The sequence below is a fragment of the Nerophis lumbriciformis genome, linkage group LG07, assembly GCF_033978685.3.
Source record: "Nerophis lumbriciformis linkage group LG07, RoL_Nlum_v2.1, whole genome shotgun sequence".
NCBI classification, from domain to species: domain Eukaryota; kingdom Metazoa; phylum Chordata; class Actinopteri; order Syngnathiformes; family Syngnathidae; genus Nerophis; species Nerophis lumbriciformis.
Window position 1 is genome coordinate 37,691,402 of NC_084554.2, and position 26,191 is coordinate 37,717,592.

A 26,191-nucleotide genomic window follows, 5' to 3' on the forward strand; every position below is an offset into this window, starting at 1 on the left:
ATAAAGGCTATTTCCAGTAATTCAGCAAATAATAAATCATAATACTGAACTGAATTTGAATGAGCTCTCTACAGATATAATAAATATACAGATACTGGTAGCCACCGTGTCATCCTTATTATCATTTATCAACATACCTTGGGTGATTTCAATTTTTATGTGATTTATTCGTTATATAACAACCAAAGCTAACAACCGACCTGGTGCGCTTGTGAGGTAGACATAAAGATTTCCAAATTCCATGTCCGGCCATTGTGTAGGATTATCAGTCCACGCATCTGCTGGAAGGCGGTAAGGGCAGTCGTTTAATCCAACTACAGAACATTTTAACTCGTATCTTAACCTAGCCTCACTGGAAAGACTATTTACATAATCATACGCCATTTAGAACAGTTTAAAATGCCGTGAAACCTCGTTAAATGCCTTTTCTGTCAATGCTGTGTTCGCTGTGAGCTGATTTGTTTTCAACGAATTCAATATGGCGACCGGTTGCTAGGGGATTGGCAGGCGGAAGTGACGTAGGTCCGCCCTCGCCTATAGGACGTGTTTTATGCCACTTCTTTTTCTGTCTCATTTTGTCCACCAAACTTTCCACAGAGGTGAGTTTTGTTGATGTTATTGACTTGTGTGGAGTGCTAATCAGACATATTTGGTCACTGCATGACTGCAAGCTGATCGATGCTAACATGCTATTTAGGCTAGCTATATGTACATATTGCATCATTATGCCTCATTTGTAGCTATATTTGAGGTCATTTAGTTTCCTTTAAGTCCTCTTAATTCAATTTATATCTCATGACACACTATCTGTATGTAATATGGCTTTTAATTTTTTGCGGCTCCAGACAGATTTGTTTTTGTATTTTTGGTCCAATATGGCTCTTTCAACATTTTGGGTTGCCGACCCCTGGCCTAGACCCTTGAAACGAGGCGGAAGCACAAAAAGGCACCCCTTTTCCCCTCTCCCAGTTCATTCGCGTCCCAGTGGGTCGCTGGTAAACACAGCACATCAGCCCCAAGGCCAATTAGCCCGCAACATCCGCGAACTGAGCCGCGGGTTGCGTAAAAAGCGAAGGAGGGGGACTTCATTCAAAGAGGCAAAAATCAGTGAGTTCAGCTCTCCTAATCACTAAAGGAGCTTAAGTCCCGTGGGGACCATTCAAGCTTTCAGGAAATTTTGAAAAAAAAAGAGGCTCATTGTTTGGCAAGCACCATGCTGATGTTGGATAACAAGCGTCTGCGGGACACTCGTCAGTTCACGACCCTGAGAGACGTGACGCACGATGATACGACCGCCCACTGAGCTTCCATCATACTCGGGAAAACTTTCAATTTTCTTGCTAAATCGCAAACCCAGCACGGCTCATCGACTTTGGTAGTCCAGCCAGCGAAAATGGAGGTTAACAGCCTAGCGTGCGGATCACAACCCTTAATTAAAACCACTCCGTATCCCAGCAACAGCAATGGGGGGGGGCGCGCCCAGCGAGAAAGCTCCTTGGCGGGGTACCAGAGCCGCCGCCGCCGCCGCCGTACCAGTCACGCTTTGCTACCAGCGGAGGCTTCGGGCGTGAGATGTGTTGTGTAGGCGTTGTTACTGGTGTTTCGTGAATGCAGACATGTATAATGAAGTAGAATGGCAACACACTGTAGGGTCGAGCGCAGACCTCCGCCAAGGCCAAGCCAAAACCTACCCCCTACGTATTAAAGGGGAACATTATCACCAGACCTATGTAAGCGTCAATATATACCTTGATGTTGCAGAAAAAAGACCATATATTTTTTTAACCGATTTCCGAACTCTAAATGGGTGAATTTTGGCGAATTAAACGCCTTTCTATTATTCGCTCTCGGAGTGACGTCACATCGGGAAGCAATCCGCCATTTTCTCAAACACATTACAAACACAGAGTCAAATCAGCTCTGTTATTTTCCGTTTTTTCGACTGTTTTCCGTACCTTGGAGACATCATGCCTCGTCGGTGTGTTGTCGGAGGGTGTAACAACACGAACAGGGACGGATTCAAGTTGCACCAGTGGCCCAAAGATGCAAAAGTGGCAAGAAATCGGACGTTTGTTCCGCACACTTTACCTTACGAAAGCTATGCTACGACAGAGATGGCAAGAATGTGTGGATATCCTGCGACACTCAAAGCAGATGCATTTCCAACGATAAAGTCAAAGAAATCTGCCGCCAGACCCCCAGGAAAAGAGAGCGGATGAGGGTATGTCTACAGAATATATTAATTGATGAAAACTGGGCTGTCTGCACTCTCAAAGTGCATGTTGTTGCCAAATGTATTTCATATGCTGTAAACCTAGTTCATAGTTGTTAGTTTCCTTTAATGCCAAACAAACGCATACCAATCGTTGTTTAGAAGGCGATCGCCGAATTCGTCCTCGCTTTCTCCCGTGTCGCTGGCTGTCGTGTCGTTTGTTGGTTTCGCTTGCATACGGTTCAAACCGATATGGCTCAATAGCTTCAGTTTCTTCTTCAATTTCGTTTTCGCTACCTGCCTCCACACTACAGCCATCCGTTTCAATACATGTGTAATCTGTTGAATCGCTTAAGCCGCTGAAATCCGAGTCTGAATCCGAGCTAATGTCGCTATAAACTTGCTGTTCTATCCGCCATGTTTGTTTGTATCGGCATCGCTATGTGACGTCACAGGAAAATGGACGGGTGTATATAACGATGGTTAAAATCAGGCACTTTGAAGCTTTTTTTAGGGATATTACGTGATGGGTAAAATTTTGAAAAAAACTTCGAAAAATAAAATAAGCCACTGGGAACTGATTTTTAATAGTTTTAACCCTTCTGAAATTGTGATAATGTTCCCCTTTAACAGATGTGGGTAGAGTACCCAAAAATTGTACTCAAATAAGAGTACGGTTACTTTAGAATAATATGACTCAAGTAAAAGTAGTCATTAAAATAAGTACCGTATTTTTCGGAGTATAAGTCGCTCCGGAGTATAAGTCGCACCTGCCGAAAATGCACAATAAAGAAGGAAAAAAACATATAAAAGTCGCACTGGAGTATAAGTCGCATTTTGGGGGGAAATGTATTTGATAAAAGCCAACACCAAGAATAGACATTTGAAAGGCAATTTAAAATAAATAAAGAATAGTGAACAACAGGCTGAATAAGTGTACGTTATATGAGGCATAAATAACCAACTGAGAACGTGCCTGGTATGTTAACGTAACATATTATGGTAAGAGTCATTCAAATAACTATAACATATAGAACATGCTATACATTTACCAAACAAACAATCTGTCACTCCTAATCGCTAAATCCCATGAAATCTTATACGTCTAGTCTCTTACGTGAATGAGCTAAATAATATTATTTGATATTTTACGGTAATGTGTTAATAATTTCACACATACTGTAAGTCGCTCCTGAGTATAAGTCGCAACCCTGGCCAAACTATGGAAAAAACTGCGACTTATAGTCCGAAAAATACGGTACTTGAGTGAGAGTAAGTATTCCGCGAAAAAACTACTCAAGTATTGAGGAACCTGTGAGTAACTTTTGATTTATTTAGTAGTTAATTTTAAAAGGTTCTCGGACTACAATTGTTGTTGATGTGAGTGTGCGTGGGTAAAATATAAAAATCACATACAATTTGTTGCAACATCCAGTTGGAAGTGGAATTCTTGTAGGCTGACACAGATGACAGCACGTTATATAATTGTTCTTTTTACTAGTTTGAAAGTAACCATTGAAGCTTTGTGCTGCCTCTATGATTGGATTTAGTCTATGTCAACCTGCATTTGCTGTGATTCATTATCGTCTGGGGAAAATAGGTCGTTGCCGATAACTAAGACGCCAATTTTTAGTCAACAATATTAACACTTGCCACCGACTTGTTATGCCGAGCAAGGAAGAATGCCAGGCTACGTCTGATTGGTGGAATGGAGTCAAACGTCACTAAAGTTTACGTTGGATTGGCGAAACAGAGTCATGTGACAGAAGGCCTTGCAAATCTTAATCAATAGATTATAAATAATTATGATATGAATAAATGTATCCGGAGTAAAAGTAGCGTTTCTTCTTCACAAAAATACTCAGGTAAAAGTAAGAAGTATGCTACATTAAAACTAATCTGACAAGTAAACTTGTTTCCAAAAGTTACTTAAGTATTACCTACCTCTGCTTATAAATTTATTTTGGCATTGATATGTATTTCTGGTCTTGTCACCCCCTCCCGGGCAGAAGGGCGACACGGCGGTGCGGCTGGATCAAAAGAGACGTCGGAGATGCTTTGCTGAACAAAAAGTTGGTTTACTACAAGCGAGCGCCGTTAAACAGGTCTGCAGTACCCGGAGGAGCTCAGGTAAAAAATGAAGGACTCCTAACTTGAATAAGCCAAACCATCAGTCTTATATTCCTTCTTTCTCTGTTTGTGTGTGTGTTAAGTCAGGAAAGCACAACCTGACCATGTAAGGAGATGTTTGTATGTAGTGACTGGGAAGACAACAGCTGTATACCATAACTTGTAGTTTGACGTTTAAGATAAACATGGAATCTCTCCTCCAGGATAGAGCTATAACTTTTGCATTCCGAAGCATGGTTTTATAGCTTCTTCTCGTGAGAGAGCTAATTTCAGTCCACATGCAAATGTCCAACTAAGGCTCCTTCTTTGATTGATTGATTGATTGAAACTTTTATTAGTAGATTGCACAGTGAAGTACATATTCCATACAATTGACCACTAAATGGTAACACCCGAATAAGTTTTTCAAGTTGTTTAAGTCGGGGTCCACTTAAATTGATTCATGATACAGATATATACTATTCATATTCATAATACAGTCATCACACAAGATAATCATCACAGTATATACATTGAATTATTTACATTATTTACAATGAGGGGTGTGGGATATGGAGGGGGGGGGGGGGGGTTAAGTTTGGTTGGTATCAACACTTCAGTCATCAACAATTGCATCATCAGAGAAATTTACATTGGAACAGTGTATGTCTGACTTGGTACATATGTACAGCAAGTATTGGACACAGAGAGAGAGATCAGAAATTATATGAAAAAGTGACTATATTTGATTGTTTACATTTGATTATTTACAATCCGAAGAGGTATGATGAGGAAGGGAGGGTGTTAGTTTAGGGTTGAAGTTGCCTGGAGGTGTTCTTTTAGTGCGGTTTTGAAGGAGGATAGAGATGCCTTTTCTTTTACACCTGTTGAGAGTGCATTCCACATTGATGTGGCATAGAAAGAGAATGAGTTAAGACCTTTGTTAGATCGGAATCTGGGTTTAACATGGTTAGTGGAGCTCCCCCTGGTGTTGTGGTTATGGCTGTCATTTACGTTATGGAAGTAGTTTGACATGTACTTCGGTATCAGGGAGGTGTAGCGGATTTTATAGACAAGGCTCAGTGCAAGTTGTTTTACTCTGTCCTCCACCCTGAGCCAGCCCACTTTGGAGAAGTGGGTAGGAGTGAGGTGGGATCTGGGGTGGAGGTCTAGAAGTAATCTGACTAGCTTGTTCTGGGATGTTTGGAGTCTAGATTTGAGGGTTTTGGAGGTGCTGGGGTACCAGGAGGTGCATGCGTAATCGAAAAAGGGTTGAACGAGAGTTCCCGCCAGAATATTCATGGTGCTTTTGTTGACCAGAGAGGAGATTCTATAGAGGAATCTTGTTCGTTGGTTGACCTTTTTGATTACCTTGGTTGCCATTTTATCACAGGAAAGATTAGCCTCTAGAATGGAACCTAGGTAGGTGACCTCATCCTTCCTGGCGATAACAATGTCACCCACTTTTCTAGACTATTATTTACTTAAACCTGGTGGTTCGCTTTCTCCAAGTTGAATATAAACATTAGCCATATGTTGAACATAATATGAGTCAATTAATTCACTTCAGCATCAAGATTCATTCGTGAACATATACCAAAGGTATCAGTTTTATGCTTGGAAAAAGCAAGACAAACCAAAAAAGACCCATCTTTCACTCTGTTGTGCACTTATATGTCGCAAACAATAAACGTAGCTGTAGCTTCACACTTACCAACTTTTGGAGCTTAAAATGATGGCGAAACTAGAAGATGCCCCATCTTGTCGTCCCTGGAAGTAAAAAGCAAAGTAAAAAAAACAGCTAGAAAACAAAAAAAGCAGAAGGTATATACAGTACTAGAATGGACATTAGCACAGACAATGCCTAGGATTCCAAGGATGTTTGAGGCTTATTTTTCTAAGAAACATTGCATCATCTTGTGATTTTAGTTATGTTATCAATGTTTCAAGTGTTCTTTGTAACCTTAACTCCAAACAAATATTGTTTTTTTTTTCTACCAGACATGATCTACGGTACATGGCAGTAATATCACATTCTCGGGTCTAAACCCCTTTGTCAAATTACGGTATTATAAAAACAAATACCACCAAAGTATTTTTTAATGTCCACTGTCTGCTCTGTGGTCCACAAGCTGCAGACATTCTTCATGTATGTTTTACAGGTGAAAAGTGGTTTTCAATCGTAAACTTTCATTGGTGTTCCAACACATTGCACCTGCTTTTGTTGAGAACCTTAGGGCAGTTTTTTTCCACCTTTTTTGAGCCAAGGCACATTTTTTCGATGAAAAAATGCGCAGGCACACCACCCGCAGAAATCATTAAAATACGAAACTCAGCTGACAGTAAAAAGTCGCTGTCGCAATTGTTGGATATGACTTTAAAGCATAACCAAGCATGCATCACTATAGCTCTTGTCTCAAAGTAGGTGTACTGTCACCACCTGTCACATCACACCCTGACTTATTTGGACTTTTTTGCTGTTTTCCTGTGTGTAGTGTTTTACTTCTTGTCTTGCAATCCTATTTTGGTGGCTTTTTCTCTTTTTGTTGGTATTTTCCTGTAGCAGTTTCATGTCTTCCTTTGAGCGATATTTCCCGCATCTACTTTGTTTTAGCAGTCAAGAATATTTCAGTTGTTTTTATCCTTCTTTGTGGGGACATTGTTGATTGACATGTCATGTTCGGATGTACATTGTGGACGACGTCTTTGCTCCACAGTAAGTCTTTGCTGTCGTCCAGCATTCTGTTTTTGTTTACTTTGTAGCCAGTTCAGTTTTTGTTTCGTTCTGCATAGCCTTCCCTATGTCATGACTTGGACTGTGAGGGTTTTGTTTTCCCGAGATGCAAGTAAAGCTGGATCGGACATGGCTTGGAGGTGAGTACATATTTATTAAAACACTAACAAACTACAAAAAAGGGAGCAAACAAAAGGCGCGCACAATGGCGGAGAACAAACTTGACTAATGAAACCAAAAGACTAGCATAAAGGCAATTAACTATGAACACGAAACAAAAACACTTACTGTGGCATGGCATGAAGCATGAACTATAGTAAACAGGAATATCATGGGTAGTATGCATGGATAATGTCACCAGGACGATCAACAGAAACAGAAAGGCTTAAATAGCAGTGACATGATCAGTGACAGGTGCGCAAGTGCAAAGCGTGAGACAGGTGCGTGACATGAGGACAGGTGAAAACTAATGGGTAGTCATGGAAACAAAATCAATGGAGCGTAAACAGAAACTAAAGAGTCCAATAAGTAAACAAAACAAAACATGATCTAAAAGACATGACACCCTAAGCTTCAATGCCTTTTCTTAGGGGCACTCACCTCTTGTTTATTTTTGGTTAAAGCAGAACTTTTTACCTGCACACTGCCTCCCGCTTTTTCCGACATCTACAAAGCAATTAGCTACCTGCTGCCACCTACTGATATGGAAGAGTATTACACGGTTACTCTGCCGAGCTCTAGGCAGCACCGACACTCAACAACAACACATAATTTGCCGACTATAATTACTGCTTTGCAAAAAATATTTTTACCCCAAATAGGTGAAATTAGATAATCTCCCACGGCACACCAGACTGTGTCTCACGGCACACTAGTGTGCCGCGGCACAGTGGTTGAAAAACACTGCCTTAGGGAACTGTTGAATGTGATCTGTAGCTGTGATTTTTGTTGGTAAATGAAAGACGATGGGAGATTATCATCATACATCTCTGTCGATGTAAACAAGATAGTGAGGATGTAAACAAGCGTAGTGATGTAGACAAGAACCTGAATATGGCTAATATACCGTATTTTCCGGCGCACCGGATTATAAGGCGCATTAAAGGAGTCATATAATTTGTATTCTTTAAATTGAAAACACTTCCTTGTGGTCTACATAACATGTAATGGTAATTCTTTGGTCAAAATGTTGCATAGATTATGTTTTACAGATCATCTTCAAGCCGTTTTCTGACAGTCCCTTCAGAACGCGCCGTTTTGTGGCTCATTTACGTGGCTCACCTTAGGTAGCGTCTTCTCCACGTCATCTTTGTTGTAGCGGTGTAGCGTGCAAGGACTAACAAGGGCTAACTGTTTTAATGACATTCAGGCTTTACTTAAATCAATAATGGAGCAGCATCTCCTCATCCGGAAACAACAACAACGCCAGAAATGTGTCCCGTTAAAAAACGTTTGACCGAAACTCTAATAACTAAAGTTCCTTGGGTGAATAATGTCAACTCACTACACCGGTATGTTTTAGCGCTTTCATGGCGAGTTTACTGACAGATATAAGTAAGAACTTTACACTACTTTATATTAGAAATGGCAACAGCGGAGGATGAATGTCCCATAACAAGAAGTTGGAGAAAAAGAAGAAGCTTATCGACTACGCAGTCGTCATGGACTACAAAAGGCGGAAACGCGCAATTTTTCAGGATTCATGCAGATCCCAAATACAGATCAGCAGGTACCAGAAGGTAAGAAAAGTTGCTTTTGCATAATATTGCGAAAAAAACGCCAGCCTTAGACTGATATTTTTTTTACTCTTCCCCCTTTCCCAATGTCACCTTTTTCCCACCTTTTTTAAGGAGCGCCGTAAGTGGCTGACCCGTTGGCGGTCCCGTCTTGTCCCCTTGTAACGTCTGCTCTTAGTGGGACTGTGCCGATAATGAAATTTCAGTTCTTATGTGTCTTGTACATGTTAAAGAATGGACAAAAATAAAGCATCTTGAATCTTGATAATATGTCTTACCTTACACACACACCATAATAATACTCGTATGTTGAAGCATAGTACAATCTATCAAGTGGTGCGGCTTCATAGCTTACCAAAGTCATACTAAAATATTTTGATAGATTTGTGAGCGCCGTGTGTAATGTTCTATATTTTCAATGGAACATTTAAAATGTTGGTGTTGTTTACTTGAGTCATATTGCCACCATATTGCAGTCTACACATATCTCTTATGTTTGACTGCCATCTACTGGTCACACTTAACATTACAATATGTACCAAATAAAATTGATTCGAGGTCGATAAGCAAAACCAGAATTATTCCAAATTAGGCGCACCGGGTTATAAATCGAGTTAAAAAAAAAAAAAAAAGTTTAAGTGTGCCTAATATCTTGGAAAATACGGTAGCTACGTTGTGCCATTAAAGCTATGACTTTGAAGTATTAGCTACGTTCACACTGCAGGGTCGGATGTCATGTTTGGATTTTTTTTTTTGTCAAATCCGATCTTTTTAGTGGCCGTTCAAATTGACAAACAAAATAAAATATTTTTAACGTGAAAGCAACCTGATGTTATGATGTCGCACGCACTGCAGCGTTTACGAAAGTACTGGTGCATTTATGGCAATTTCAAGGATTTTTGTGCATTCAAAGCCAACATTTTCTGAGCCGAATTATTGCGCCTACAAAATTAAGAAGGAAGAGGACGAGCATCTTGGCTCTCGCAGTTTTAGTGGCGATTTTGTTTCGACGTCTGCTTGAAGAGCGTGTCTGTGGGCGAGCAGTCGGAGACAGGAGTGGTGGAACTTTCACTTGCGTTCCTAAAACATTATTTTCTTAGACAACTTAGACTTAGACAAACTTTATGGATCCACAAGGGAAATTGTTCTTCTCACCTGTTTTCTGCTCTGTTATCAACTCTTTACCGTAAATTCCGGTTACTTTTTTCTTTCACTTTGAACCCTGCGGCTTATAAGACAGTGTGGCTAATTTATGGATTTTTCTCCGATAACAGCTATTATAAAAATTGTTTAAAAAAAACAACAAAAACATGCAAACACACAGAAGGTATTTTACTGTGTGTTCTATACCACCATCTAATGAACGAGTAATGCTTTTTTTTTTTCAACCTGAGTGCCGTTTGTCTTCCAGCCGTGCATAGCGTTTCGACACCTGTGGATTCTTCATTCTTAAAGGCCTACTGAAACCCACTACTACCGACCACGCAGTCTGATAGTTTATATATCAATGATGAAAACTTAACATTGCAACACATGCCAATACGGCCGTGTTAGCTTACTAAAGTGCAATTTTAAATTTTGCGCGAAATATCCTGCTAAAAACGTCTCGGTATGATGACGTCAGCGCGTGACGTCACGAATTGTAGAGGACATTTTGGGACAGCATGGTGGCCAGCTATTAAGTCGTCTGTTTTCATCGCAAAATTCCACAGTATTCTGGACATCTGTGTTGGTGAATCTTTTGCAACTTGTTCAATGAACAATGGAGACAGCAAAGAAGAAAGCTGTAGGTGGGAAGCGGTGTATTGCGGCCGACTGCAGCAACACAAACACAGCCGGTGTTTCATTGTTTACATTCCCGGAAGATGACAGTCAAGCTTTGCCATTGGCCTGTGGAGAACTGGGACAACAGAGACTCTTACCAGGAGGACTTTGAGTTGGATACGCAGACACGGTACTGTGAGTACGCATGCAGCTGCGGCTTCCAAACATTTGATCGCTTGCCCGTACGTGCATGCCGCTATGTGCATGTCACGTACGTAACTTTGGGGACTTTGGAGAAATAGATGTGCTGTATGAACTTTGGGGAGGTGAACGGTACTTTGGACTGTGGGATTGAGTGTGTTGTGCAGGTGTTTGAGTTGTATTGGCGGGTTATATGGACGGGAGGGGGGAGGTGTTTGTTATGCGGGCTTAATTTGTGGCATTTTAAATATAAGCCTGGTTGTGTTGTGGCTAATAGAGTATATATATGTCTTGTGTTTATTTACTGTTTTAGTCATTCCCAGCTGAATATCAGGTCCCACCCGCCTCTCACAGCATCTTCCCTATCTGAATCGCTCCCACTGCCCTCTAGTCCTTCACTCTCACTTTCCTCATCCACGAATCTTTCATCCTCGCTCAAATTAATGGGGAAATCATCGCTTTCTCGGTCCGAATTGCTCTCGCTGCTGATGGCCATGATTGTAAACAATGTGCGGATGTGAGGAGCTCCACAACCTGTGACGTCACGCTACTCGTCTGCTACTTCCGGTACAGGCAAGGCTTTTTTATCAGCGACCAAAAGTTGCGAACTTTATCGTCGATGTTCTCTACTAAGTCCTTTCAGCAAAAATATGGCAATATCGCGAAATGACCAAGTATGACACATAGAATGGACCTGCTATCCCCGTTTAAATAAGAAAATCGCATTTCAGTAGGCCTTTAAAACGTTTGTATGTTTTACAATACAACTAAAACTCTTTATACTTACTAAACCGTCCCATGTGTGATGTCTGTAGGAGTGTTTTCATGCATATTTGTACGTGCCCTCTTTATGTAATCAAGCTAACGTTGTTAGCATGAGCTAATATGCTAACATGTTTACGAGTGTCTGTGTTAGCATTACTACCTTACAATGGGATTGTATTGTAAGGTAGTATTGTATTGTATTGTTTCAGTGTCACTAGTTCCTCAGTAAATTCACCAAAGTGTATTATTGAGTCTGTTTACCTGATTGGTGAGCTAGCTTTTGCAGGTAGTGGGTCTATGTGTTAGGTTCTGTTGGTCTTGAATCCCAAGATGCAGAGATGGCATGCTTTACTGTCAAAAGGAAATAGTGCAGCTGGGTAGTGCACGTGCAGGGAATATTCAATTGAAAACAGGAAACAATGACCGAGGCCTCTGTGCAGGGCAGGCTGGTTTATAAAGAAGTCTGATTGGCAACCTGGAACAGGTGTGCTTAGATTGTCAATCAGGGTCAGGTGTGGGAGAGAGAAGTGGAGCCAAAGTAATGAAGCAAACAGGAAGTACCACGGAAAATAAGAGCACTGGAAAGGAAACAATACCAAACACAGTAAAGAAAATAAATAAAGTCCAAACCTATCATGTCACTAATGACAGTATGAGGATGACTTCTGTTTTGTTTGAAACATACACAGAAACTTTCCGTGTAAATAACTCATTTCACAACATATATATCTGCAACTTATATATTTTCTTCTCAAATGTAGTGAGTGAGTCTTGTATTTATATTTAGTTATACAAATCTGAATTGCACTGTTCACAGAGACATGAAAAAATCCGATACAGGTCGCATATGAGCCAAAAAAATCAGAATTGACCTGCAGTGTGAACAAGGCCATTGTTACACGTTTTTTTCTTTTTTTTTCTATACAGCAGGGGTCTCCAAAGTGCGGCCCGGGGGGCTTTTGTGGCCCGCAGCTAAATGTTTAAAGGTCTACGGTACATTTAAAAAATACTATTACAAAAAAAAACATTTAAATAACCAAGCAAACAGGTGTAATGTAAGGAACAATGTTGCAATATTGACACATATAACACAAAGCTGCCATGCAGGCAGTTTTTAACTTTAAAACTGGCATTGCTCAAAAAAATAATAAAACATATAATCGTCATATAGATCAGAAGTTAAAATAGTGAGTCAAGTGTTTAAAGTAAAAAATAATAAATAATGATACGACTTATTTTTGACACACTTTTAGTCAGATTGTTTTCAAAACAAAAAATAATGACTTATAAGCTATGTTGTTTAAATTATTTATCTATTTAAAGCTCCAATTACAAATCAAATATTCCACTTTGCATATTTTATGGAGGAAAATATTGCATATTTTGTGTTTTTGCCATAAAAAACAGGGTTTTCTTTGACAAAAAGAACATATATTTTTTTTAAAACTTCATGTCAACAGCTAAATTTGAAATTGATGTAAAGATATTTTAGCGTTGAACGTATAACACTTTAATGAATGAAAGACCCTTTTGAGGTGAAATTATTGCAACTTACCGTATTTTTTTTGCATTATAGTTTAAAAAAAATCTACTAATAAAATGAATTAAAAAAATTGTATAAAAATAGTATTCACTGTTAGAAACCGCCCTTTGGGGCCCAACATAACTGCGATGTGGCCCTCAGTGTAAACGACTTTGACACCTCTGCACTAGTACGACAAAATTTTGCAAATAATAGCAAATAAGTCATTAGCCATTTGTTTGATGTTGAGGATATAAGTGCATACTAAAACAATAAAGCCACTCCCATTGAACAGAAGATACCTGGAGTATTCTGATTTTCATTGAAGCAACAAGCCACCTCAAACCGTGTTTAAAGAAAGCATACCAAAAAGTTTTAAGCATCTCTTCAATTCTTCAAGTGGGTTCATCTATTTTTTGTATTCGTCTCCTGTGGGTCATATGGCTTGATGGTGGACTTTGGGCTGGACACAGACCATAAACCTTCACAGACACGAGCAGCCTAACGAGAGCTCCATGTTTCGCTCTCGCTCTCCGTTTCTTACACCAGCGTTTCTGTCTACGCGACCCTAACAGCAGCCAGCGCGTCTCCAAGGACGCGGAGCTCGCACGCTCTGCCAGTCTATCACAAAACAGCATACTGCTTTTTGTGACAAAGTGGCACGCTAACATCTTTCATTTCTCGACATGTTTCTGGCCAGGGAGTGCGTGACCGCATGTAGCAAGATATTGGCATGCCATCATTATTTGCACTTTTTGACGCATATCTTAAATACATACACAAAAGGAAGGGGATTCATATGGTCCCATTTGTCGCGGTTTACCTGACACATGAAACGTGACAAATTTGGGGGTTGGACTATCCACTAGTGTTGTCCCGATACCAATATTTTGGTACTTAATATCTATACTTTTCGGTACTTTTCTAAATAAACCATTCTCCCGAATTTCTCCCGGTCAACATTATTGGGGTCGTGCCTTAAAGGCACTGCCTTCAACGTCTTTTACAATCTGTCGTCACGTCAGCTTTTCCTCCATACAAACAGCGTGCCGGCCCAGCCACATATTACATGCAGCTTATACACACACATAAGTGAATGCAAGGCATACTTGATCAACAGCCATACAGGTCACACTGAGGGTGGCCGTATAAACAACTTTAACACTGTTACAAATATGCGCCACACTGTGAACCCACACCAATGACAAACACATTTCGGGAGAACATCCGCACCGTAACACAACATAAACACAACAGAACAAATACCCAGAACCCCTTGCAGCACTAACTCTTTTGGGACACTACAATATACACCCCCAGCTACCACCGAACCCCGCCCCCGCCCACCAAGTTAATGTTGTTATTGACCTCAGAAGGCTGCAAATAGAAACGAGGCATTCAATTTTTTATTTAAATTTTATTTAATATACCATCGATGTTTTTTCGTTTGTTTTTTGATAGTTGATTTTGCACTATTAAGTTATACAAGCGTTGCTTGTTCCATATTCAGTGTTAAAGCAAATCAGTGTCGCAAACTGAGCAATAATTAACGTTTTATTCATGCACTTTCTCTTGCTACTCCAAGGCTTGAATGTTTGATTCATTCATTATTGTTATTTTATTTTCAAATGTATTATTAGCCTGTGGAAAAAGTTTATTTTGATATTTACCTCAGAAGGCTGCAAATAGAAAAGAGGCGTTCAATTTTTATTAAAATTGTATTTGATATGCCATTGATATTTTTTAATTATTATTATTATTATTTGAAACTCGATTTTGCATGTCACTATAAAGTTATAAAAGCTTTGCTTGTTCAATATTCAATGCAAAACTTGTTTGGGTCCCTATTAAAAGGTTAATTTGTTCAACCTTGGCCCCGCAGTTTTGTTCAGTTTTAAATTTTGGCCCACTCTGTATTCAGAGGTGGGCAGAGTAGCCAGAAATTGTACTCAAGTAAGAGTACTGTTACTTTAGAGATGTATTACTCAAGTAAAAGTAAGGAGTAGTCACCCAAATATTTACTTGAGTAAAAGTAAAAAGTATGTTGTGAAAAAACTACTCAAGTACTGAGTAACTGATGAGTAACATACACACACATATTATATATATATATATATATATATATATATATATATATATATATATATATATATATATATATATATATATATATATACACACACACACAGGTAAAAGCCAGTAAATTTGAATATTTTGAAAAACTTGATTTATTTCAGTAATTGCATTCAAAAGGTGTAACTTGTACATTATATTTATTCATTGCACACAGACTGATGCATTCAAATGTTTATTTCATTTAATTTTGATGATTTGAAGTGGCAACAAATGAAAATCCAAAATTCCGTGTGTCACAAAATTAGAATATTACTTAAGGCTAATACAAAAAAGGGATTTTTAGAAATGTTGGCCAACTGAAAAGTATGAAAATGAAAAATATGAGCATGTACAATACTCAATACTTGGTTGGAGCTCCTTTTGCCTCAATTACTGCGTTAATGCGGCGTGGCATGGAGTCGATGAGTTTCTGGCACTGCTCAGGTGTTATGAGAGCCCAGGTTGCTCTGATAGTGGCCTTCAACTCTTCTGCGTTTTTGGGTCTGGCATTCTGCATCTTCCTTTTCACAATACCCCACAGATTTTCTATGGGGCTAAGGTCAGGGGAGTTGGCAGGCCAATTTAGAACAGAAATACCATGGTCCGTAAACCAGGCACGGGTAGATTTTGCGCTGTGTGCAGGCGCCAAGTCCTGTTGGAACTTGAAATCTCCATCTCCATAGAGCAGGTCAGCAGCAGGAAGCATGAAGTGCTCTAAAACTTGCTGGTAGACGGCTGCGTTGACCCTGGATCTCAGGAAACAGAGTGGACCGACACCAGCAGATGACATGGCACCCCAAACCATCACTGATGGTGGAAACTTTACACTAGACTTCAGGCAACGTGGATCCTGTGCCTCTCCTGTCTTCCTCCAGACTCTGGGACCTGGATTTCCAAAGGAAATGCAAAATTTGCATGGTTGGGTGATGGTTTGGGGTGCCATGTCATCTGCTGGTGTCGGTCCACTCTGTTTCCTGAGATCCAGGGTCAACGCAGCCGTCTACCAGCAAGTTTTAGAGCACTTCATGCTTCCTGCTGCTGACCTGCTCTATGGAGATGGAGATTTCAAGTTCCAACAGGACTTGGCGCCTGCACACAGCGCAAAATCTACCCGTGCCTGGTTTACGGACCATGGTATTTCTGTTCTAAATTGGCCCGCCAACTCCCCTGACCTTAGCCCCATAGAAAATCTGTGGGGTATTGTGAAAAGGAAGATGCAGAATGCCAGACCCAAAAACGCAGAAGAGTTGAAGGCCACTATCAGAGCAACCTGGGCTTTCATAACACCTGAGCAGTGCCAGAAACTCATCGACTCCATGCCACGCCGCATTAACGCAGTAATTGAGGCAAAAGGAGCTCCAACCAAGTATTGAGTATTGTACATGCTCATATTTTTCATTTTCATACTTTTCAGTTGGCCAACATTTCTAAAAATCCCTTTTTTGTATTAGCCTTAAGTAATATTCTAATTTTGTGACACACGGATTTTTGGATTTTCATTTGTTGCCACTTCAAATCATCAAAATTAAATGAAATAAACATTTGAATGCATCAGTCTGTGTGCAATGAATACATATAATGTACAAGTTACACCTTTTGAATGCAATTACTGAAATAAATCAAGTTTTTCAAAATATTCTAATTTACTGGCTTTTACCTGTATATATATATATATATATATATATATATATATATATATATATATATATATATATATATATATATATATATATATATATATACACATACATATATATATATATATATATATATATATATATATATATACATACATTGATATATACAGTATATAATTTATATTTATTTATTTTGCCGTTTTTGTTCACATGTTAAAGGTGTTTTAATGAATATACATGCATGTTTAACACATATAGATTCCTTTCTTTCATGAAGACAAGAATATAAGTTGGTGTATTACCTGATTGTGATGACTTGCATTGATTGTAATCAGACAGTAGTGCTGATAATGTCCACGTTTTCAAATGGAGGAGAAAAAAAGTTCCTCCTTTCTGTCTAATATCACATGAAAGTGGTTGGTTTTTGGCATCTTATTTATCCAGCTTCCATATTCGTTTTTATACACTTTACAAGAAATACATTGGCGGCAAACTCCCTAGCTTGCTAGCTTGTTTGCGCTGGCTTTCGGAGACTCTTATTTTGAAAGCGTAGGCGCGATGGAGCGGCACTTTTATTGTGAAGACAGGAACTGTGCAGTCAGTCTTTAGGCTTTTGACGGGATGTACGGTTGAAATAAAAAAGGGTATTTTTTCCTTCACACTTTTGATTGATTGATTGGAACTTTTATTATTAGATTGCACAGTACAGTACATATTCCGTACAATTGACCATTAAATGGTAACACCCCAATAAGTTTTTCAACTTGTTTAAGTCCGGTCATGTGACTCCTGGCTCTGTTTGATTGGTCCAACGTCACCAGTGACTGCATCTGATTGGTGGAACGAAGTGAACGTCACCAGTGACTGTATTTGTTGAAACGCAGGCACTATGAAGGTCTGTCTGACAAACCAAAACAAACAAAGCGTGCATTAACAGATCGATAAAAATTAGTAGCGAGTAGCGAGCTGAATGTAGATAAAAGTAGCGGAGTAAAAGTAGCGGAGTAAAAGTAGCGTTTCTTCTCTATAAATATACTCAAGTAAAAGTAAAAGTATGTTGCATTAAAACTACTCTTAGAAGTACAATTTATCCCAAAAGTTACTCAAGTAGATGTAACGGAGTAAATGTAGCGCGTTACTACCCACCTCTGTCTGTATTTGAGTTTTACACCCCTGGTCTAAAGGGTCCCATTTTTATAGTCATTGGTATGACTTTTTATAGTCTTTGGTATGACTCGGCCGGGGTATGAACAGTGAAAAGTTGCAATTATAAGAAACAAGTAGTTTTAGGATATCTGTGAGGAGAAAAAAGCTGTAATCTTACAAGAAAAGGGATAACTTTTTGGTTTCTTCTGGTAATGAGAAAAAGATTCAATTATACCAAAAGATTTCACAACATTACGAGAAATGATTTTAGGAGGGAAACTTTTTTTTTTTTTAAAGTGCGACTGATTGCAAGTTATAATAATAATAATAGATTTTATTTGTAAAAAGCACTTTACATTGGATAAACAACCTCAAAGTGTTACAGTGTATTAACAAATAAATAAATAAAAAGATAATACAAATAAATACAAATAAAAACTAGAACAGCCAAATAGCTAGAACTAGTATGCATATATCTAAAAAAAATAAAAAAAATAAAAAAAAGGCCTTTTTTAAAAGCATCCACAGTCTGTGGTGCCCTCAGGTGGTCAGGGAGAGCGTTCCACAGACTGGGAGCGGCGGAGCAGAAAGCCCGGTCTCCCATTGTTGAAAAATATAAGTACAATAAGTTTTTATTATGTGTAAACCTTCACTTTTTCCACATTTTTCGAAGTTATGTTTGTACATTTATTCCGAAAAGGAATTCTAAAGCAGTGGTTCTTAACCTTGTTGGAGGTACCCGAACCCCACCAGTTTCGCATGCGCATTCACCGAACCCTTCTTTAGTGAAAAATGTAATGTTGGTTACAAAGTTATATGTTTTTTTCCTGGTGCCACAACAAATTACACACCTGCAAATCAAATGGAAAATTAGAGGGAACATTGTTTGGGGGCATCCATAATACGCCAATAGGGAGAAGTTTTTATTCACACATGAGCAGACTGTATCAGTTATTGTCCGCCATGTATGTTGCGTACTCAACGTCTAGGTCCAGGTTTACCAAATCAGGTGTTACCAAATCAGGTGTTAATCAAAGTTGAAAGTTCGATGCTGACCAAGGTCAGGATGACACCGACTAGCTGGGTTTTAGGAAGTGAGGCCTCCTTAAATCTCTGAAAACCCGTATCCATTACAGGCTCCAGGAGAGGGTCTGCTCCAGTGCACCGCATACAAGCTAACTGGCACTTGCTCAATACGCTGCAACTCTTCTCGCCACAATTTAGAGCGCTGCCAGGTGTCTCCTGGTGGACCAAACTTCCCAGCAGTCATACTGATGTGTGTGCATGTTACAGCAGAGTAATTCTGCAGTCTGTCTGTGGGGGTGTTGTTGGTTTTTTCTATTCCCCCCCCTCGCTTTCATTTCCTAGTACACAGCTGTCTTAAAGATTCATAAAGGCGCTTGCATTCATATCCATCCTGTTCCATACCAGCAGCAACACATGATGGCTAAGGGGGGGAGAGTGAATCATGGCACCCCAGCGACTTAGAAGTACCAGCATATGCAAATGTTATTTAAATGCATGGAGCACTCTGCCTCTGGGTCAGCCCCCGCCACCGCTGCTGAGACGTGGTCACTCCCCGTGCGTAATAGCCCCCTCACGCTGTTTGGATGCGGGAAGAGCGCGGTGACACAAGGTGATGCCGCCATTTCCGCAGGCAGACTGGACGGATGGACTTATTCACCAAGAAGTACCACAGTCCTGTCACACTGGAATGAGGTAAAAATGTGACAAATGACCTCCCGGATCGGCGTCTTTCGCAGTTGTTTTTGGTCTATTTCACATTTATTACACATTTGACGAAAATGTTTCAGACGACAACGCTTCTCAGGAGGATGTATGCAGCAATTTTGTGGGATCCCTGCAAAAGGGACGACTGTCTCTCTGGAGAAGTGGTTCTTAAACTGTTTTCACCAAGTACCACCTCAGAAAACACTTGGCTCTTTAAGGCTATGTCTGCACTAAGCCGGATAACTCCTTAAACCAGTGGTTCTTAACCTGGGTTCGATCGAACCCTAGGGGTTCGGTGAGTCGGGCTCAGGGGTTCGGCGGAGGTCAAAACACACCCGACTCATCGTGTAAATAAAAACTTCTCCCTATAGGCGTATTACGGATACGGCAACAGCAGAAGTCAGACTGATTTGCAGGTGTGTAATTTGTTGTGAGTTTATGCACTGTGTTGGTTTTGTTCTTTGAACAAGGTGATGTTCATGCACGGTTCATTTTGCGCAACACTAAAAAAAACATTTCGGGAGATTTTCGGGCGAAAATTTGTCCCGGGAGGTTTTCAAAAGAGAGGCGCTAAATTTCGGGAGGGTTGGCAAGTATGACAAGAAGACAAGCAAACTTACGTGACGAGAGCATGAAGCAAACACTTAGCATAAACTATGGCATGGAACACTCACAAAACTGTGGCATGAAACAAACAAGACTTACTAGTAGGTTGCGTGAAGCAAACAATGACGCCAGGCCGACTGACTGGCAAAGGCAGGCTTAAATAATGCCTCTGATTAGTGCTAATCAGAGACAGGTGGAAATAATACATAACCATGGTAACTAAAACAAACAAGGGTGCACAAAAACAGGAACTATGGAGTCAAAAACGAAAAGAACATAACAAAACATGATCCGGACCACGGATCATGACAAGGCCTAGAGCAGTGGTTCTTAACCTGGGTTCGATCGAACCCTAGGGGTTCGGTGAGTCGGGCTCAGGGGTTCGGCGGAGGTCAAGACACACCCGACTCATCGTGTATATAAAAACTTCTCCCTATCGGCGTATTACAGATACGGCAACAGCAGAAGTCAGACTGATTTGCAAGTGTGTAATTTGTTGTGAGTTTATGCACTGTGTTGGTTTTCTGGTTTGAACAAGGTGATGTTCATGCACGGTTCATTTTGTGCACCAGTAAAAAAAACATTTCGGGAGATTTTCGGGAGAAAGTTTGTCCCGGGAGGTTTTCAAAAGAGAGGCGCTGAATTTCGGGAGTCTCCCGGAAAATCCGGGAGGGTTGGCAAGTATGACAAGAAGACAAGCAAACTTACGTGACGAGAGCATGAACTTAGCATAAACTATGGCATGGAACACTCACAAAACTGTGGCATGAAACAAACAAGACTTACTAGTAGGTTGCGTGAAGCAAACAATGACGCCAGGCCGACTGCCTGGCAAAGGCAGGCTTAAATAATGCCTCTGATTAGTGCTAATCAGAGACAGGTGGAAATAATACATAACCATGGTAACTAAAACAAACAAGGGTGCACAAAAACAGGAACTATGGAGTCAAAAACGAAAAGAACATAACAAAACATGATCCGGACCACGGATCATGACAAGGCCTAGAGCAGTGGTTCTTAACCTGGGTTCGATCGAACCCTAGGGGTTCGGTGAGTCGGGCTCAGGGGTTCGGCGGAGGTCAAGACACACCCGACTCATCGTGTAAATAAAAACTTCTCCCTATCGGCGTATTACGGATACGGCAACAGCAGAAGTCAGACTGATTTGCAAGTGTGTAATTTTTTGTGAGTTTATGCACTGTGTTGGTTTTGTTCTTTGAACAAGGTGATGTACATGCACGGTTCATTTTGTGCACCACTAAAAAAAACATGGTAACACTTTAGTATGGGGAACATACTCACCATTAATTAGTTGCTTATTAACATGCAAATTAGTAACATATTGGCTCTTAACTAGTCATTATTAAGTACTTATTAATGCCTTATTTGGCATGGCCTTATTATAACCCTAGCCCTCTAACCCTGTCCTTAACCCTCTAACCCTAACCCTAACCAAATAACTCTAAATGAAGTCTTTGTTACTTAGAATATGTTCCCCATACTAAAGTGTTACCAAAAACATATATATTTGTCTTGAATTTGAAAAAATACAACATTTTATTGTTCACTAAAGAAGGGTTCGGTGAATGCGCATATGAAACTGGTGGGGTTCGGTACCTCCAACAAAGTTAAGAACCACTGCCTTAAACAAATAATCATTTAGCCTAAGCCCCGTTTCAGCCACACTAAACTACCGTTTAAGGTCCCCATCCTCGGACAATTTTTTACACGGGTAAGTGCACCGTGTATTTCTTGAATCTCCAGCTTTTAGCTTTGTATAGACTCAGTGATCGTTTACAAACTGAGTTCGGAAAGGAAGTGATGCCAGAAAGACCGCGCCCCACCATACTTGCCAAACCTCCCGATTTTTCCGGGAGACTCCCGAATTTCAGTGCCCCTCACGAAAATCTCGCGGGGCAACCATTCTCCCGAATTTCTCCCGATTTCCACCCAGACAACAATATTGGGGGCGTGCCTTAAAGGCACTGCCTTTGCGTGCCGGCCCAGTCACATGATGTCTACGGCTCTCTACACACGGAAGCTAATGCAACGCATACTTATTTTAAATTGCTTTTCAAATGTCTATTCTTGGTGTTGGGTTTTATCAAATAAATTTCCCCAAAAAATGTGACTTATACTCCAGTGCGACTTATATATGTTTTTTTCCTTCTTTATTATGCATTTTCGGCCCGTGCGACTTATACTCCGGAGCGACTTATACTCCGAAAAATACAGTAAATCACAATTCATTTTATTAATATTTTAACGTACAATTACTAAACGTCTAGCTAACACTCAACAAAAGCTCCCCAGATTGACACATTACCTCATTCACAAGTTTAGATACTTCTTTACACTATGTTTCTGATATACAGTACATTTTCTCAGATGACTAAAGCAGTGTTTTTTAAAAAAATTTGAGCCAAGGCACATTTTTTGCGTTGAAAAAATCCGGAGGCACACCACCAGCAGAAATCATTAAAAAACGAAACTTAGTTGACAATAAAAAGTCGTTGTCGCAATTGTTGGATATGACTTTAAAGCATAACCAAGCATGCATCACTATAGCTCTTGTCTCAAAGTAGGTGTACTGTCACCACCTGTCACATCACACCCTGACTTATTTTGACTTTTTTGCTGTTTTTCTGTGTGTAGTGTTTTACTTCTTGTCTTACGCTCCTATTTTGGTGGCTTTTTCTCTTTTTTTGGTATTTTCCTGTAGCAGTTTCATGTCTTCCTTTGAGCGATATTTCCCGCATCTACTTTGTTTTAGCAATCAAGAATATTTCAGTTGTTTTTATCCTTCTTTGTGGGGACATTGTTGATTGTCATATCATGTTCGGATTTACTTTGTGGACGCCGTCTTTGCTCCACAGTAGGTCTTTGCTGTCGTCCAGGATTCCGTTTTTGTTGACTTTGTAGCCAGTTCAGTTTTAGTTTCATTCTGCATAGCCTTCCCTAAGCTTCAATGCCTTTTCTTAGGGGCACTCATCCATCCATCCATCCATCCATCTTCTTCCGCTTATCCGAGGTCGGGTCGCGGGGGCAGCAGCCTAAGCAGGGAAGCCCAGACTTCCCTCTCCCCAGCCACTTTGTCCAGCTCTTCCCGGGGGATCCCGAGGCGTTCCCAGGCCAGCCGGGAGACATAGTCTTCCCAACGTCCTGGGTCTTCCCCGTGGCGTCCTACCGGTCGGACGTGCCCTAAACACCTCCATAGGGAGGCGATCGGGTGGCATCCTGACCAGATGCCCGAACCACCTCATCTGGCTCCTCTCGATGTGGAGGAGCAGCGGCTTTACTTTGAGCTCCCCTCGGATGACAGAGCTTCTCACCCTATCACTAAGGGAGAGCCCTGCCACCCGGCGGAGGAAACTCATTTCGGCCGCTTGTACCCGTGATCTTGTCCTTTCGGTTATAACCCAAAGCTCATGACCATAGCTGAGGATGGGAACGTAAATCGACCGGTAAATTGAGAGCTATGCCTTCCGGCTCAGCTCCTTCTTCACCACAACGGATCGATACAGCGTCCGCATTACTGAAGACGCCGCACCGATCCGCCTGTCAATCTCACTCGTGAACAAGACTCCGAGGTACTTGAACTCCTCCACTTGGGGCAGGTTCTCCTCCGCAACCCAGAGATGGCACTCCACCCTTTTCCGGGCGAGAACCATGGACTCGGACTTGGAGGTGCTTATTTTCATCCCAGTCGCTTCACACTCAGCTGCGAACCGATCCAGCGAGAGCTGAAGATCCTAGCCAGATGAAGCCATCAGGACCACATCATCTGCAAAAAGCAGAGACCTAATCCTGCAGCCACCAAACCGGATCCCCTCAACGCCTTGACTGCGCCTAGAAATTCTGTCCATAAAAGAATCGGTGACAAAGGGCAGCCTTGACGGAGTGCAACCCTCACTGGAAACGTGTCCGACTTACTGCCGGCAATGCGGACCAAGCTCTGACACTGATCAGATGAAGAAATCATCAAACCATTCACATACATCTGCAATTTATCTTTTCAACTTGGACAATTTCCTTCACAAATGAAACTCTCAAAAGTCATCCCCATCTTCAAATCTGGAGACAAACACCACTTCACAAATTACCGGCCCGTCTCCCTTCTGCCACAGTTGTCAAAAATATTGGAAAAATTATTTGATAATAGACTTCGTGGCTTCATTGAAAAACACACATTATTATCTGATTGTCAATATGGGTTCCGACAAAATAGGTCAACTTCATTAGCTTTAAGTGATCTAATAGAGAACATTACTAATGGTATCGAGAAAAACAAATTTGTTTTAGGAATTTTTATTGACCTGCAAAAGGCTTTCGATACCATTGACCACCAGATTTTGGTAAACAAACTGGAAAACTATGGCATAAGGGGAGTGGCAGGGAAATGGCTGAAGAGCTACTTGAATGAGAGACAGCAGATTGTTCAGATCGACCAACATCAATCTACACTCATGAACATAACCTGTGGAGTCCCCCAGGGGTCGATACTGGGACCCACACTATTTATAATGTATATCAATGAAATATGTAAAGTATCAACACTGCTGAAGTTCATCCTCTTTGCTGACGACACAACCATTACATGTGCAGGCGACGACGTAAAGCAACTTCTGGCCTCTGTAACTGAGGAGATGATCAAGTTAAAAACTTGGTTTAATACCAACAAATTGTCTCTGAATTTAAAGAAGACCAAAATCATGCTCTTTAGCAATCGCAAAAGTGAAATACCCATCAGGATTGTTATTGATGATACACCAATAGAATATGTTCAACAAAATGCATTCTTAGGAGTGGTAATAGATGAAAATATATCATGGAAGCCTCATATAAATTACCTGAGGACAAAAGATGCTAAATGTGTTGGAATGATGAGGAGATCATGTCATTTATTGAACACCAATGCTCTGCTTTTATTGTATCATTCATTTATTATGTCATATTTAAACTATTGTGTTGAAGTCTGGGGAAATTGTTATAAATCCCATCTACAGCCTTTAGTCACTCTGCAGAAAAAGGCCATTAGGATTGTGTCCAATGTTCACTACTTACATCATTCAAATCCACTATTCATGGAGTTAAAGCAACTTAAACTGCACGATGTGATCCATTTTAAAACTGCTCAAATTATGTTTAGGGCATCCCAAAACTCTCTACCATCCAATATACAAAACCTATTCCAGGATAGAGATGCTCACCATAGTTACAGTCTAAGAGGAAACAACAAATTATATTTTCCTAAATTTAGAACAACTTTAAAATCAATGTGCATTTCAGTGCGTGGAGTCAGTCTGTGGAACAACTTAGGGGACGAGTTAAAAACCTGTTCTAACATGATTACATTTAAAAGACTGTTTAAAAAAGAAGTACTGAAGAAGTACGAGGAGGAAAGAGAGTGATGCCCTCAGCACAGAGCGATGGGAGAGAGGTGTATGGTCAGAGAGTGTTTGGGCCTGTGTGTGTGTGTGTGTGTGTGTGTGTGTGTGTGTGTGTGTGTGTGTGTGTGTGTTTTGTCTCGTCTTGTCTTGTTTTATAGTAACAGTGGTACTATTGTATTGTTAGTGTACAGGAGCTTTTCTTGTTTTTGTTTGTATAGTATTGTTCTTGTATTATATTGTTTATGTTAAATGTGGATTGAGTGAGAGGGCTTGGGATATTATAAGCATCTGCTTCATCCAACCCCTTTTCAAGCCTTGCATAAATGTCCCTGCCAAAATGTTTAAAAAAAAAAGTTTGTGTTGTTGTACTGTGCAGGTTTGAAATAAATAATTCAATCAATCAATCAATCAATCATACAGGGAGCGGACCGCCAAAATCAGACAGTCCCATACTCTCTGAGCACTCCCCACAGGACTTCCCAAGGGACACGGTCGAATGTCTTCTCCAAGTCCACAAAGCACA

The 26,191-nt window shown here is 40.4% G+C and overlaps 1 long non-coding RNA gene across 1 annotated transcript; it reads left to right on the forward strand.

Moving 5' to 3' along the window:
• The first annotated feature begins 3,899 nt into the window (after positions 1-3,899).
• Positions 3,900-9,041, forward strand: LOC133609222 (uncharacterized). Its single transcript, XR_009815679.1, has 5 exons — positions 3,900-4,077; positions 4,222-4,342; positions 7,115-7,195; positions 8,638-8,794; positions 8,906-9,041. It is a non-coding gene; the product is annotated as an uncharacterized lncRNA (long non-coding RNA).
• The last annotated feature ends 17,150 nt before the right edge of the window (positions 9,042-26,191 follow it).